We start from the raw sequence: 14371 nt of genomic DNA on the forward strand, positions 1-14371 counted from the left end.
TGTCTGCTTCTTTCGAAGGCAGATTGTGAGCGTAAATTAACGGTGACCTCATTTTTTTATTTCATTTTTCTATTTAGTATAATATAAAGTTCATTTATAGAAAAAAATACCGAAATCCTATATTAAATAAAAAAAATGATTTAGACCCGCGAGCCCCCTTAAGGACTGGATCTTAATTGATATCTACCTGTAATTCACCTGTTCTTAACCAAAATATTGTTAAAAAGGTATATATCTTTTAAAGATATATATATTTTTTAATAGTCTCCCAAAATGGTAAAAGTCCATATAGTCTAACAAAGTGATGTAATTTTTTATTCAATATCATGGAATATAATTCACTGATGGATAAGGTCTAGATAACACAGGACATTGTAAAGAAAGGATAATTATCTATGCAGATATTTGAACATTTATAAAAAGCTGAATGTCTACATAGTCCCTTGACATAAACAGGAGACATTTTCCTGGCGGAAATTATTTCGATTTCATAATTTTCGAATATTGCACTACTTAAAACCTGACAGTAAAAGTCCCGTAGAACTGCTTACTAAGAAATACATGTTAAAGAATAGATAAACAAAACAAAATGAAATAAAGAAAAAAAAAACTGAACTTTCATGGTCACAAGCATCTACATATGTATAAGAAGAGACATTCATGAAAGTATAGAACATTTAATACGAGAATGTTTAGTTATGACCATATCATGGACAAAATGACATGTCAATATAATTGCTGATGATGGCACCGAAGTCTTTGTAAAAACAGCAGCACGGGAAGTCATACAATTGTCACCCCATTTGATTGAACAATAGAGGTATCAGTACTGCGTTAACAAAAGCCGATATATGTTTCAAAAGAATGCATTATGGCAATCTTAATACAATGAACGTAAGTTCAACTTTTGATATACTTGGATTAAATCCAGCGAAAACTGTTACAGACACAAGACAATGTTTACATAATTTTTATGAGAATTCATGTAAGCTTGTGCCAAAAAACGTCATGCAAGTAACCAGAACATATTGCAGCTGATACATAAATAAATCAATAAGATCGTAGAAAATTATTTCCAAGAAGTGCTCAGTTTCTACAACCCAAATATTTTCTCCATTTGAAAATAACTTGGAATTAAAGTGCATTATTTTTATTTCTTTGATTTTGATGGTTGTAGAACTTTTTAAAGAATGTTTTACTTTTCTGTTTCCGCTGCATGTATGTATATAAACTCATCATAAATACCAGGAATAAAATTTAATATTTACGGCAGACGCGCGTTTCGTCTACAAAAGACTCATCAGTGACGCTCGAATCAAAAATGTTATAAAAGGCCAAATAAAGTACGAAGATGAAGAGCATTGAGGTAAAAAATTCCTAAAAGTTTTGCCAAAAACAGCTAAGGTAATCTATTCCTGTGGTAGAAAACCCTTAGTTTTTCAAAAATTCAAAGTTTTGTTAACAGTTAATTTATAATTATGAACATATCAATATTATATGAGTAATAAACATTGTAAAGGTTTCTCTCTTATTCAACACGATTTTGCTTTTAAGATGAATCTAGTCTTGAACTATAAAAATTGTCTGTTTTTCGAACAGCGGTATACTACTGTTGCCTTTATTTCTGATTTGGTCGGATTGTTGTCTATTTGACACATTCCCTATTTCTATCTAAATTTAATTATGTTGTTCGGAATGTGGCATACAGTTTATATGGCTTTGATTTGTTTTCGTTTTGGTTGTTTTATAGGTAAAACATGTGCATGAATGCAAAGAAGGAGAAGATAACCACGTCTACGCTCTTGGTCTAGCTCGTGCGTTCATGGAGTTCACGCGATTCTACCAGTGTGTGTGACATTGATTTGTCTCTTCTAATTCGACTTACGAGGTTTGAACATTGGTGAAATATTGTTCCCTTAAATTAATTTATACATAGACAGATCGTCTGTATTGCATACTACTTTTGTTTTCATTGTTATATTAAATAGAAGTAAAGCGGATCTATAAAATTAACAGCTACTTCACGAAAGTCTTTCGTTTGGATAGAAGGTTATTTTACAGCTTCTTTCATTTACGTTATATTAGAGACAAGTTTCATTTGCGTGAACGGTTATATTACATTCGTTAAATGTCTTTGAGCTTTTGACTTTGTCATTAAGGACTTCCGTTTTGAATTTCCCTTGTAGTTCGGTATTCTTGTTATTATACTTTTTGCTGACTACTTTTTATTCAATTATTGATGGTTAAAATAATAGCTTTAGTACTAAGAAATAGACAGATTGTCGTTATGACGAGCAACTTTGAAATAGGAATATTGGTTATAGAGACTCCTTTCGTTTGAGATGTTATTGTTCCGGAAAAACAAAGAGCGTCTATGTTATTAACTTCTTTTGTTTCATTTGTTTTCAGCAGTCAGATCATCTATATGACTACTTACTTAAATTTAGTTTTTATTTTGTTTTCAAATTTTCATCTCACTTTTATTACAATTATTAGTCGCGAAATAATATATTATGCAGAAAAAAAACATTATTTTTATTAAAAGCTCTGTCGTTTTTGTTGACAATTGCTAAGTTTCCAGCATTATAGACTCCTTTCAATATAGAAATAAACAAATCGTTGTTATTACTAGTTCGTTTTAATGTTGCATTGAAAAAAATAGGCAGTTTTAACAAGCTACTTTCGTTTAAGTAGAATCGAATAATAAATTGGTAGCAAGTAAGCAGATTAGTGTAATGATTATTACAATTAGTTTCGTGTTTGTGATGTTTAGAAAAAAGGCAGATCGAGTCGTTTGACATAGAGTCAAACCTTCAATCAAATAGTAGTTTCAACGGTATATTCAGATGCAATATCATATAATATAAGAAGATGTGGTATGATTGCCAATGAGACAACTGTCCACAAGAGACCAAAATGACACAGTCATTAACAACTAAAGGTCACCGTACGGCCTTCAACAATGAGCAAAGCCCATACCGCATAGTCAGCTATAAAAGGCCCCGATATGACAATGTAAAACAATTCAAACGAAGAAACTAACGGCCTTATTTATATAGCTGTTAAATAAACTAATCATAGATACAAAACACAGTTCATGATAATCTCCAATCTAACAGGCTTCTAAAACTTCAAAATAGATATATGATTGGAGATATTTTATTTCAAGTTGAGTTTCAAAGAACGGAAGAAGTCGTACAATGATACAAAAAGCATTGTTCATCTTTTAAATTATATATCCAAAATCCTATATTATTATTATAAACTCAATGTTATTTTACCATGTATATATATATGGTAAGAATATACGAATATCAGTCCAGACTTTTCTCTAATTACGATAGAAATAGTGATGTCCTATTTGGGATTTGTTAGGCCCGGGACTTTGGTTGAAGCTCGTAGCACCGTTAGTTGGATCAGCGCTTCTTCTACTGAGAGCATCTCTGGAGGCTGACATGGCGTTTCTGTACTCTTCTGTATTTCTCCTTTTATGATCTTCCCAGGCGCTGTTATGTGCAGGTAGATCCAAGGTTTCGTACTGATGTCTTCCCGATGCAGTCCTCTGATTTGCTACGTCCCTAACGGAGTTCGGAAAACCAGAGTGGTTTGCCCTGTTGACCATGGTATATGCTACGGCACGTTGTCCTTCAAATGGTTCGCCTCTAGATTCTCCGAATACTACTCGCCCAACAGTGTCTTCGTCACTACAAAAGGAAAATTACAATACTTGATTTAAGATGTCACTAAAGGAACAGCATTCACATATATATTACAAAAAAAAAATCACTTTTACTTAAATTTAGTTGCCGTCTATTTCGCGTATAACACACCTTTAAAACTATACTTGAACACGTACATTAACTTTAGTGCATTCTGGAAAAAAAATGAAATGCACAATCTCTTTATAACTATCTTCTCTCAATACGTATACTTTAGAAACAAGCAATTAATTTTAAACATATTCTGACTATTGTCTCTTTGGCATATTTCCCATTTCCATTCTCAATTTTATACCTCTTAACTATAAAAAAAAAACGGTTTTTGTTTTTCAAGATTTACGTTTTAAACTTTCTAACATAAAGAATAACATGAAGATTTATATTCTAAGTATTAGATGTTTGGGTCAGAATGTCAAATACCAATATTTCTCTTCACTAATCACGTGTTTCAGTATGAGCCCTTCAATGTCTTCTCTTTTTATTTAGATCTTGTTTACTAGTATAAACATTAAAGTACTTACCTAGACATAATGATTCTTGTTCTGTCCTACAATACAGTGAAGTTACATTGAAACACATCTTATATATATACGACAAACATAATTTCTGAAAATAGTGTGTATACAGAATGTTACATGTTATCTATTTTAAGATGGAAAGTTTTCCATTTCTAAATACAAACTGACCGTCAGTTGACCTTGGCAAGCGGACGAACCAGTTTAAAGACAATATGAGTCATCCTTGAGACAAGTTTTTTTTCTTCAGTCCATGCTTTTTGTATACTATTTCATAAACAGGCTTTTGCTGTTTCTCCTAAAAATAAAAAAAAGCCACTCAATTTGAATAAGAATTTGAATTTTAGTCACCAAATAAGGACACAAGTATGCATCTTATACACTAATTACTCGAGACTAATTATGATAGTAAACAGTAGCTATACTTCAAAATATCAAAATATAAACTTTGAAAAAAGAGCAAGTAAATTAATACAAATACAAATGAAACATAATTGTTTCTGATAAGAGAATGCAAAATGACGTCTTAAATTATGTAATTTTTCAAAAAGTTTTAAAATATTACAATAAAAAAATACGAACAACACGTGTATGTTTTTATACATCTATATATAAAACAGAAGAGTGCATGGTACATATGAAGCAGAGGGAAACAATGATTTTTGTTTGTTTGTAAATGTTGACTGACTGATTGTACGCATTTATAAGAAGTAAATATTTGATGCACATTTTGGACGCCGGAGACCAAAATGAAAATTGATCATATGGGTAAGTTCGAAAAATAATTGACCCGGATAAATGACATGAATTTCGACTACAAATTGAATTAAAGGTATTTTGGATAGGGACAGACATCCGTGTTTATCTGAATTCGTAAATTTTTCGTGTTTCTGTTGTTATGTAGGTTTTTGCTCTTTCTAAAAGTCCAGTACGTTAAAAATAGATTACCGGGATTTTCCATCGCCTGTTTCAGCACACCATACGTGTAAACATATTGTTTATATTCTTAAAATAGAAATATCTTGTCACAAAATCGACTTAATACAGAAATACAAGTGAAAGTATGTATACGATCAAAAACTCAATAAATAAATCTAAATGTCTAGAAAGCACAGATGTCTTTAAAAATGTAAAATCTCCGAATCATCCTGAGTCTACAAAACTATGAAATAATTTAATATAAACAGGGACTGTCAGGATTCTGCTATCAACTCCAAATTCTGCATAAACATACAAACATGAAAACAGACAACCTGGCTGTACTATGTTTTCACTAATAGTAATACTTATACTAAAAGAGATACTACTGTGAACTCTGAAGATATTGCAACAGAACTGCAAACACTCCAACAGCCTCGGAGTTGCTTAATATGAAAATGATAAGACTTTTTTGGTTCAATGATGTCAGATCCTGGTCCAGATGTGACACCCGGCCGTTAAACCTATCATTATAAAAATGAGGTCAAAGGTTTATATATCAGGAATGTCTTACAGATTTCGAAAATCAGTGCTGATCAACTATTTTTAAACAAGATATGGCTCTATAAAATATAAATCATATAGAACATTGTAATGTTGGTTCTATCATGACGTGCATAATTCTTGACAGGTATTTAATTTGTTTTGTCGTTTTATAATCAATAAGTCATAAAAAAAAAACACTTAAAAAGAAGCGACGGATGCAGAGACGTCGAGGAGAGACCGAAAAGAGATAGCAAAAAATGATGAAAAGAGAAACAATAGTTATGCATAACACTACATATGATAACCACAGACTGCAACCCTCCAAATTATAAACATTGCTATTTTATTTGATGAAAAGATTCTATAATCTTAAAAAATCTTGTTGTAAATGTGTTTGGATACATTGTCTTCGTCTGACGTGTACTTTGTGTCTGAAGGACTGTTACTGTGAACCCGTTGTATTCGCCTGACACGTGTATTGAGTTTTAGAATCTTTTAGGATATGTGAACATGTGTCTGAAGAAACTGGTATAGTATCTGCAAACCGTTGTCTTCACCTGATGCATGTGACGCATGTTTTGTGTCTTAGGATCTGTAAAATACCTGTTACAATTTGAAGGCGTATCCCTCTATGTTTGTTTGACATGCACATTGGCAACCATTTCAAAGCTATTCGAAATCAACAGTTAAGGCTTCGATTACAGCAAACACGGTCAAAATATATTAAGAACGTTCCTGTATATAATTGCATAAAAGAAACAATCTATAGTACATTGTTTTATGTGTACAATGCTCAAAAAGTAATTCTTTTCTTTCTTTTCTTTCTTCTGTTGTTTTGCTTTTTTTTTTAGTCTTTTCACTAGTTATACATGCTATTTTGGGCGGGTGTTTTAGTAGTTTGTTTGTAGAACATTTTATCAAATAAAATCTAAACTCAAATCGTGCCACAACTACAACCTTTATTTATTAACATCATACAATTAGAATTTTTGGGCTTCATTGTAATCACATGTTATCATGATTAATTACCAATGTCATCGTTAATTTAATTAGTTACTTTGATGTAATTATTGCCTCATTTTTAACGTACAATTGTCAAAGTATTCATAATTTAATCAATTCCCTTGAATGTAATCGCGCCAATCTCTGCCCATCAATATCATTGTTCAGAACAGAAGATCTACTGAAATCATGGTTATGACCGGAATTCAATCTGAATCAGATATTTCTTTTTTGACCAGCAGATGCTATCTACCTTCAAATATCATTGTTCTGTCCAAAATAAGCTAGGTGCTGATATCCTTATTCTGACCAGGTGATGATATATACCTACTCTGATCAGAAGATGTCACCAACCTGCTGATATCCTTGTTTTGACCAGAAGATACTCTCTAAATGCTGATATCCATGTTTTTTACTAGAAGATGCTATCTTACTGTTGAGATACTGGTTTTTACGTTAATTCCGATATTATCTTTTTGTTGTCGGGATGTACAAGTACCCGGCCACGTCCACTTGAATTTTTGTCCATCTGATGAGTTAAGCCTTTTTTAACTGATTTTTATAGTTCGTTCTTACTGTTATACCACTGTCCCAGGTTAGGGGAGGGTTTGGATCCCGCTAACATGTTTAACACCGCCACATTATTTATGTATGTTCCTGTCCCAAGTCAGGAGCCTGTAATTCAGTGGTTGTCGTTTGTTTATGTGTCACATATTAGTTTTTCGTTCATTCTTTTATATAAATAAGTTTTTTCGTTTGAATTGTTTTACATTGTCATATCGGGGCCTTTTATAGCTGACTATGCGGTATGGGCTTTGCATTGTTGAAGGCCGTACGATGACCTTTAGTTGTTGATGTCTGAGTCATTTTGGTCTCTTGTGGACAGTTGTCTCATTGGTAATCATACCACATCTTCTTTTTTATATTAACCTTTAAAGATAAAACAATCGAACTTGATGCTTATCGAAAAAAAATAGTTTTTTCTCATTCTTTCTTTTTCGTAATGTCGTAAATAGGATGAAACCATTAAAAAATATTATATCCAAACTCGTACTAAGTTCATTTATTATCTTAAATGTTTCAACTGCAAGGGCTATATGCATTATATATTAACTAAGTCAGTTAGCACGATTCCTTCTTCCGATTGTCTGAAGACTGAATAATTTCTTGCCTCTCTCCAAAAATGTCAATTTCAATGACATTTTCTGATAATATGATAAAGATAATACCAGCAGACTATGTCTCATACACCGAAAGTAAAGGTCAAGACTTCATAGCATTGCAACAATGATAAACTGACAATGGGTTCTACAAAAAATTAACATCTTTGTTATGACAATAAGGTGCTTTATATAATGGTGCTATAATTGTTTGACATTTCGATTGTTTATGGATCACAAACACCCCAATGTTTGGTGGGGTACGTATTTCTCAGTCTTGAGTTGTCTATGTTGGGTTTTGTGTATTGTTGTTTGTCTGTTTGCCTTTTCTTTTTTTTCAACCATATGCATGGCGCTGTTCGTTTATTTTTGAATTAAGAATTTTGTATTTTTCGTCTCTTTATTTGGTCATGATCTGTATCTGTATGAATACGTAGCGGATACCTATACTGGAGTTAATACAACAGTAAAGACATAGCGTAATCGTTTAATGACAGTGCATGAGAGGGTCGGCACTCAAAGTTAACCATCGAGAGACGTTAACCACCGAGAGACACGCCCGGTGCACCTAAGCACGCCTACTTTTGGATCTCTTTTGGATCTCTTTAGTGTGAAGATAAGAAAAGTATACGAAATTACGGAACTGTGTACACTATTTTATCATTATTGTTGGTTTACAGACGTAATCCGTAAATAAACTGGACCCCTGTTGTGTTCACGTATCGCGACACTACGAGTAGTTCTGGTGCAAATACAAATTTTCAATCCTGTTATCGCGCCATAAATTGAACATCGGACAGTAGTTTACTGCAGGACTATCTTATTGATATAAGATAGAATGAAACTCAAAACAGTGTGGCTGTGGCCATTGATTGACACATTAAATTCATCCATTGACTAGGACAATTTAGGTGAACGTTTGTATGTAACGACCACTGATCACTATGTACTTTTTAACTACACTTAAACTATGGGGTCACCAAAGGTTCTCAACACCTAAATAAAGTAATTCGAAAAATTAATCAGAAATAACACGATGTTTTGATTTATACCAATTATATAAATCAAAACATAAAGGTTATTCCTGATTAATTTTTGGAATTATTTTATAATTAAAGGCGTTAAGAAACCTTTGGCGACCGCACAGTTTAAATGTCTATCGTAGGTACGTCCTGAACAGTGGTCGTTACAGACAAACGTTCACGTAAATTGTCTTAGTCAATGGATGAATTTAATGTGTCAATCAATGGCCACAGCCACACTGTTTTGAATTTCATTCTAGATAAAAATAAAATAAACAGCAGCACAGGAAGTCATACAACACTAATACCAGAATGTACTATCATAATCCTACAAGACGTTAAACACCTGAATGTACCATCATAAACCTACAAGACGTTAAACCCCTGAATGTACCATCATAAACCTACAAGATGTTAAACACCTGAATGTACCATTATAAACCTACAAGAGGTTAAAAAGCTGAATGTACCATCATAAACCTACACTAAACCTTCAAGAGGTTAAAACATCTGAATGCACCATCATAAACCTACAAGATGTTAAATTCCAAAATGTACCATCATAAACCTACAAGAGGTTAAAACATCTGAATGTACTATCATAAACCTACAAGATGTTACACACCAAAATGTACCATCATAAACCTACAATATTTAACATACCAGAATGTATCATCATAAATCTACAATATGTTACACACCAGAATGTACCATCATAAACCTACAATATGTAACACACCAGAATATACCATCATAAACCTACAATATGCTACACACTAAAATGCACCATCATCAACCTACAAGATGTTAAACACAAGAATATACCATCATAAACCTACAAGATTTTACACACCAGACTGTACCATTATAAACCTACAATATGTTATACACCAGAATGTAACATCACTAACCTACAAGATGTCACACACCGGAATATACCATCATAAACCTTCAAAATGTTAAACAGCAGAATGTACCATCATGCACCTACAATATGTTACACACCAGAATGTACCATCATAAACCTAGAATATGTTACACATCAGAATGTACCATCATAAATCTACAATATGTTAAACACCAGAATGAACCATCATTAACCGTCACCGTGTTACACACCAGAATATAAGATCATATAACATTGTTACTCCATTTGAGCAACAAAGAAATATTCTGTTTAAACAAAGGCAAATATTTGTTTCAAAAAGAATGCATTTTGGCAATCGTAATACAATGAACGCAAGTTCAACTTTTGGTATACTTGGATAACATCTAGCGAAATTTGTTACAGACACATGACAATAAATATTTTTCAAATAACGTCATGCAGTTAACCTAGACCTATTGTATCTGATAATAAATGAATCAATTAGATCGTAGAAATTCTATGTCCAAGAAGTGCTCAGTTTCCACAATCCAGATATTTTCTTCATTTTGAAAATAACTTGGAAATTAATTGCATTTTTGTTTTATTTCTTTGATTTTGATGGTATAAATAACTTCTATGTAAAATTTTCGCTTTTCTGTTTCCGCTGCATGTATGTGTATAACCAACATATGTCTGATAAACAATATATTAAGAAGGAGAAAATATACCAGAGGGAAAGTCAAGGTAAAAGTTTCTCTCTTATTCAACAAAATTTTGCTGTTAAGACGAATCCTGTCTTGAACTATAAAATGGTATGTTTTATGCTTTGGTCGGATTGTTGTCTCTTTGACACCTTCCCAATTTCTGTTCTCAAGTGAATGATATTGTTTAGAATGTGGCATATAATTGATATGGCTTTGATTATTTTTCGTTTTGGTTGTTTTATTGATGATACATGTGCATGCATGCAAAGAAGGAGGCAATAACCACGTCTACGCTCCCAGTCTATCTCGTGTGTTCATGGAGTACATGCGATTCTACCAGTGTGTGTTAACTTGATATGTCTCTTCTAATTCGACTTACGAGGGTTGAATACTGGTAAACTGTTGCCTTATTTAATATATATAGTATGATACTTCTGTTGTCATTGTTATATTATTCAGTAGACAGTAGATTTTTAAAATTACAGGTTACCTTACGAATAGCTTTCGTTGGGATTGAAGGTTATAGAAACAGGCATATCGTCTTTCCTAGCGAATTTCAAATAGGAAAAGTGGTTATAGAACAACTGTCTTCTTTTAGATATCATATTGTTAAGAAAAATGGAATTCGTCTGTAGTACTTTTACTACTTTCGTTTCATTTGTTATATTGGTAATAAACAGTTAGATCATGTATATAACTACCACTTAATTTGAGTTTTTATATAATTTTCAAATGATCATATCAATTTGACTACCGTGAATCCTCAGTGGCGTTTACTTGAATTGAAATAATATATTGTGTAGAAAAGACATATCATTTATTTATATTACAAGCTCTGTCATTTTTATGACAGTTCCTAAGTTTACCTTACTAAATTCAATATAGAAATAAGTTAATCGTTATTATTACTTTTAAGTATTAACATTCGCTTTGATGCTGGATTGAGAAAAAACAGGCAGTTTTTTCAAGCTACTTTCGTTTCGTATCGAATAATAAAATTTAAAGAAGTAAGCAGATTAGTTTCATGATTATTACCATCGGTTTTGTTTGTGAGTGTGGTGTTTATAACAAGCAGATGAAGTCGTTTGAAATAGAGACCCCAATGATGTTTCCGAGGTATTTTAAATTAACATATAGATATAAAAAGATGTGGTATTAGTGCCAATGAGACATTTGTCCATCAAAGTCACAATACTAGTATATAAAAGTAAACCATATAGCTGTTTAGGTTTGGAAGGTGAAAACCGTAAAATTATAAGAAATCATTAAACAAACTCATCATAGATACAAGCACAGTTCATAATAATCTCCATTGTTACAGGCTCCAAAAACTACAGAATAGATAAATGAAGATATTTTATTTCAAGGTGAAGTTCAAAGAACGGAAGAAGTCGCACAATTTTGAGAACCCCTAAAAGCATAGTTCAACAACTGAATTAATTATTTATATACCAAACATCATAAAGTATTATCATAAATTATATGCAAGAATATACGAATAAATAAATAAATAAATATATATATATATATATAATATGTCCAGACTATTCTCTAATTACGGTAGAAATAGTGATTTTCTATTCTTGTTTTGATAGGTCCTGGACTTTGGTTGAAGCTCGTAGCAACGTGAGTTGCGTCAGGTTTTCTTCTACTGAGAGCATCTCGTGAGGCTTCAATGGCGTTTATGTACTCTTGTGTATTCCTCCTTTTATGATCGTTCCATGCGCTGTTATGTGCTTCTAGATCTAAAGTTTAGTACTGATGACCTCCTGATGCAGTCCTCTGATTTGCTACGTCCCTAACAGAGTTTGGGAAACCTGGGTGATTTGCCCTGTTGACTATGGTATATGCTACGGAACGTTGTCCTTCAGTCGGCTCTCGTCTAGATTGTCCGAACACCACACGTCCAACAATTTCTTCGTCGCTATAAAAAGGTAAATACAAATGATAATCTAAGACGTCACATAAGGAACACCATGTACACTGTATATTATTAAAAAGTTTTCACTAAATGTTATGGTGCTGTCTTATTCGTGTATAGGCTGTACCTTGTTTTTATTTTCGCAGATTTGCGTTTTAAGATTTTTAGCTATAGAAATTTATTTTAAGCATAATATTTGGTTGTTTGGTGCAGAATGTCAAATAACTTATATTTCTTTTCTGTAATCACGCGTTTAAACATGATCCCCTTTGGTGTAAAGAATTAAAGTACTTACCTAGACATAATGATTCTTGTTCTGTCCTTCAAAGCAGTGAAGTTACAGTGAATAACATCTTATAGAACATAATTTCTGAAAATAGTGTTTATACAGAAATTTACATGTTTATAACTATTTTAAGATGGGAAGTTTTCGATTTCTAAATAAAGACGGACACTGTCAGTTGACCTTGGCAAGTACATGAACAGCTGAACTAATAGCACTTTTGTGTTGACTTGAGTTATCAATGATATGTTCATAATTTTAAATTAACTGTTAACAAAACTTTGAATTTTTGAAATACTAAGGCTTGTCTACCTCAGGAATAGATTACCTTAGCTGTATTTGGCAAAACTTTTTGCAATGCTCTTCAACTTCGTACTTTATTTGTCCTTTTTAACATTTTGGATTCGAGCGTCACTGCTGAGTCTTTTGTAGACGAAACGCGCGTCTGGCGTATATATATAAAAAATAATCCTGGTATCTATGATGAGTTTATTAGTAGTTTAAAGACATCAAGAGCTATGTGTTACTGTTAAAATTCTCAATACAAGACTTTTTCAGTCCTTGTTTTGTATATTATTTTCAAAACTAGCTTTTGCCGATTCTCATTAAAATTTAAAAAGCCACTAAAGTTGAATAATAATTTTAACTGTAGTACCAAGATAAGACAGGAGGCATTTGAAACAATATTTATGATTGAAAATAATATGCATACCTCTAAAAATGTATAACAAAATCAGAACTTAGAAAGTGAATTAATACAAATACAAATGTATCCATGAATATTATATTTCTGATAAGAGAATGTAAACTGACGTCTTAAATATTTTGATTTTCAACAGTCTTTAAATGTATGTCTATAGTCTATATCTAAAACACAAGAGTGTTATAAGAGAGATTTTGGTTTGCTTGTTAATACACTGATTGTTGTCTATTTACATTAAGAAGCGTCCGAGACCATTATGATAATTATCATATGTGTAAGTACGGCAATGAATTGACCCGGATAAATGACAGAAATTTTAAGTACAACTTGAATTAAAGGTATTTTGGATAGGAACAGATAGGTTGCCTTCCGACAGTCCAGTTACAGAACGGTCAAATAGTTCTAAACGTGCAGAGACCATGACTCTCTCCTTACACGAGGAATCATATCTAATATCCATCTTCAGAAAAATGCACATTAATATACCCTTCACAGTCAAACGAATTCGACTCTATAGCATAAATTTCACTAAACATGATAGTTATCTAAAATACCAGGATTATAATTTTATATGCCAGACGCGCGTTTCGTCTACATAAGACTCATCAGTGACGCTCAGATCAAAATAGTTAAAAAGCCAAACAAAAACAAAGTTGAAGAGCATTGAGGACCCAAAAGTTGTGCCAAATACGGCTAAGGTAATCTACTCCTGGGGTAAGAAAATCCATGACAGTGTTTGGTTGTGATACAAAGATATAAGTATCCTCTTCTTCACTACCTCAAGGGAATTCTTGAGTCTTTACAATCTGATGAATTGAGGCGATAGTAGTTTATATGTGTTAAAATCGAATTATTAGGAAGAGGACATTTAAGGTAACAAAATAAAATCTGATGGAATCGTTTAAATTCCATAAGAAAAAAGTAACATTACAAAAATACTGAACTCCAAGGAAAATTCAAAACGAAAAGTCCCTAATCTTATGGCAAAATAAAAAGCTCAAACACATCAA

The 14371-nt window shown here is 32.3% G+C and overlaps 1 long non-coding RNA gene across 1 annotated transcript; it reads right to left on the reverse strand.

Moving 5' to 3' along the window:
* Positions 1 to 3145: 3145 nt before the first annotated feature.
* On the reverse strand, positions 3146 to 4371 carry LOC143066319 (uncharacterized). Its single transcript, XR_012975551.1, has 2 exons — positions 4241 to 4371; positions 3146 to 3704 (listed from the first exon to the last, which is right to left on the reverse strand). It is a non-coding gene; the product is annotated as an uncharacterized LOC143066319 (long non-coding RNA).
* Positions 4372 to 14371: the final 10000 nt, after the last annotated feature.

Source organism: Mytilus galloprovincialis, chromosome 3 (assembly GCF_965363235.1).
Source record: "Mytilus galloprovincialis chromosome 3, xbMytGall1.hap1.1, whole genome shotgun sequence".
Lineage (NCBI taxonomy): Eukaryota > Metazoa > Mollusca > Bivalvia > Mytilida > Mytilidae > Mytilus > Mytilus galloprovincialis.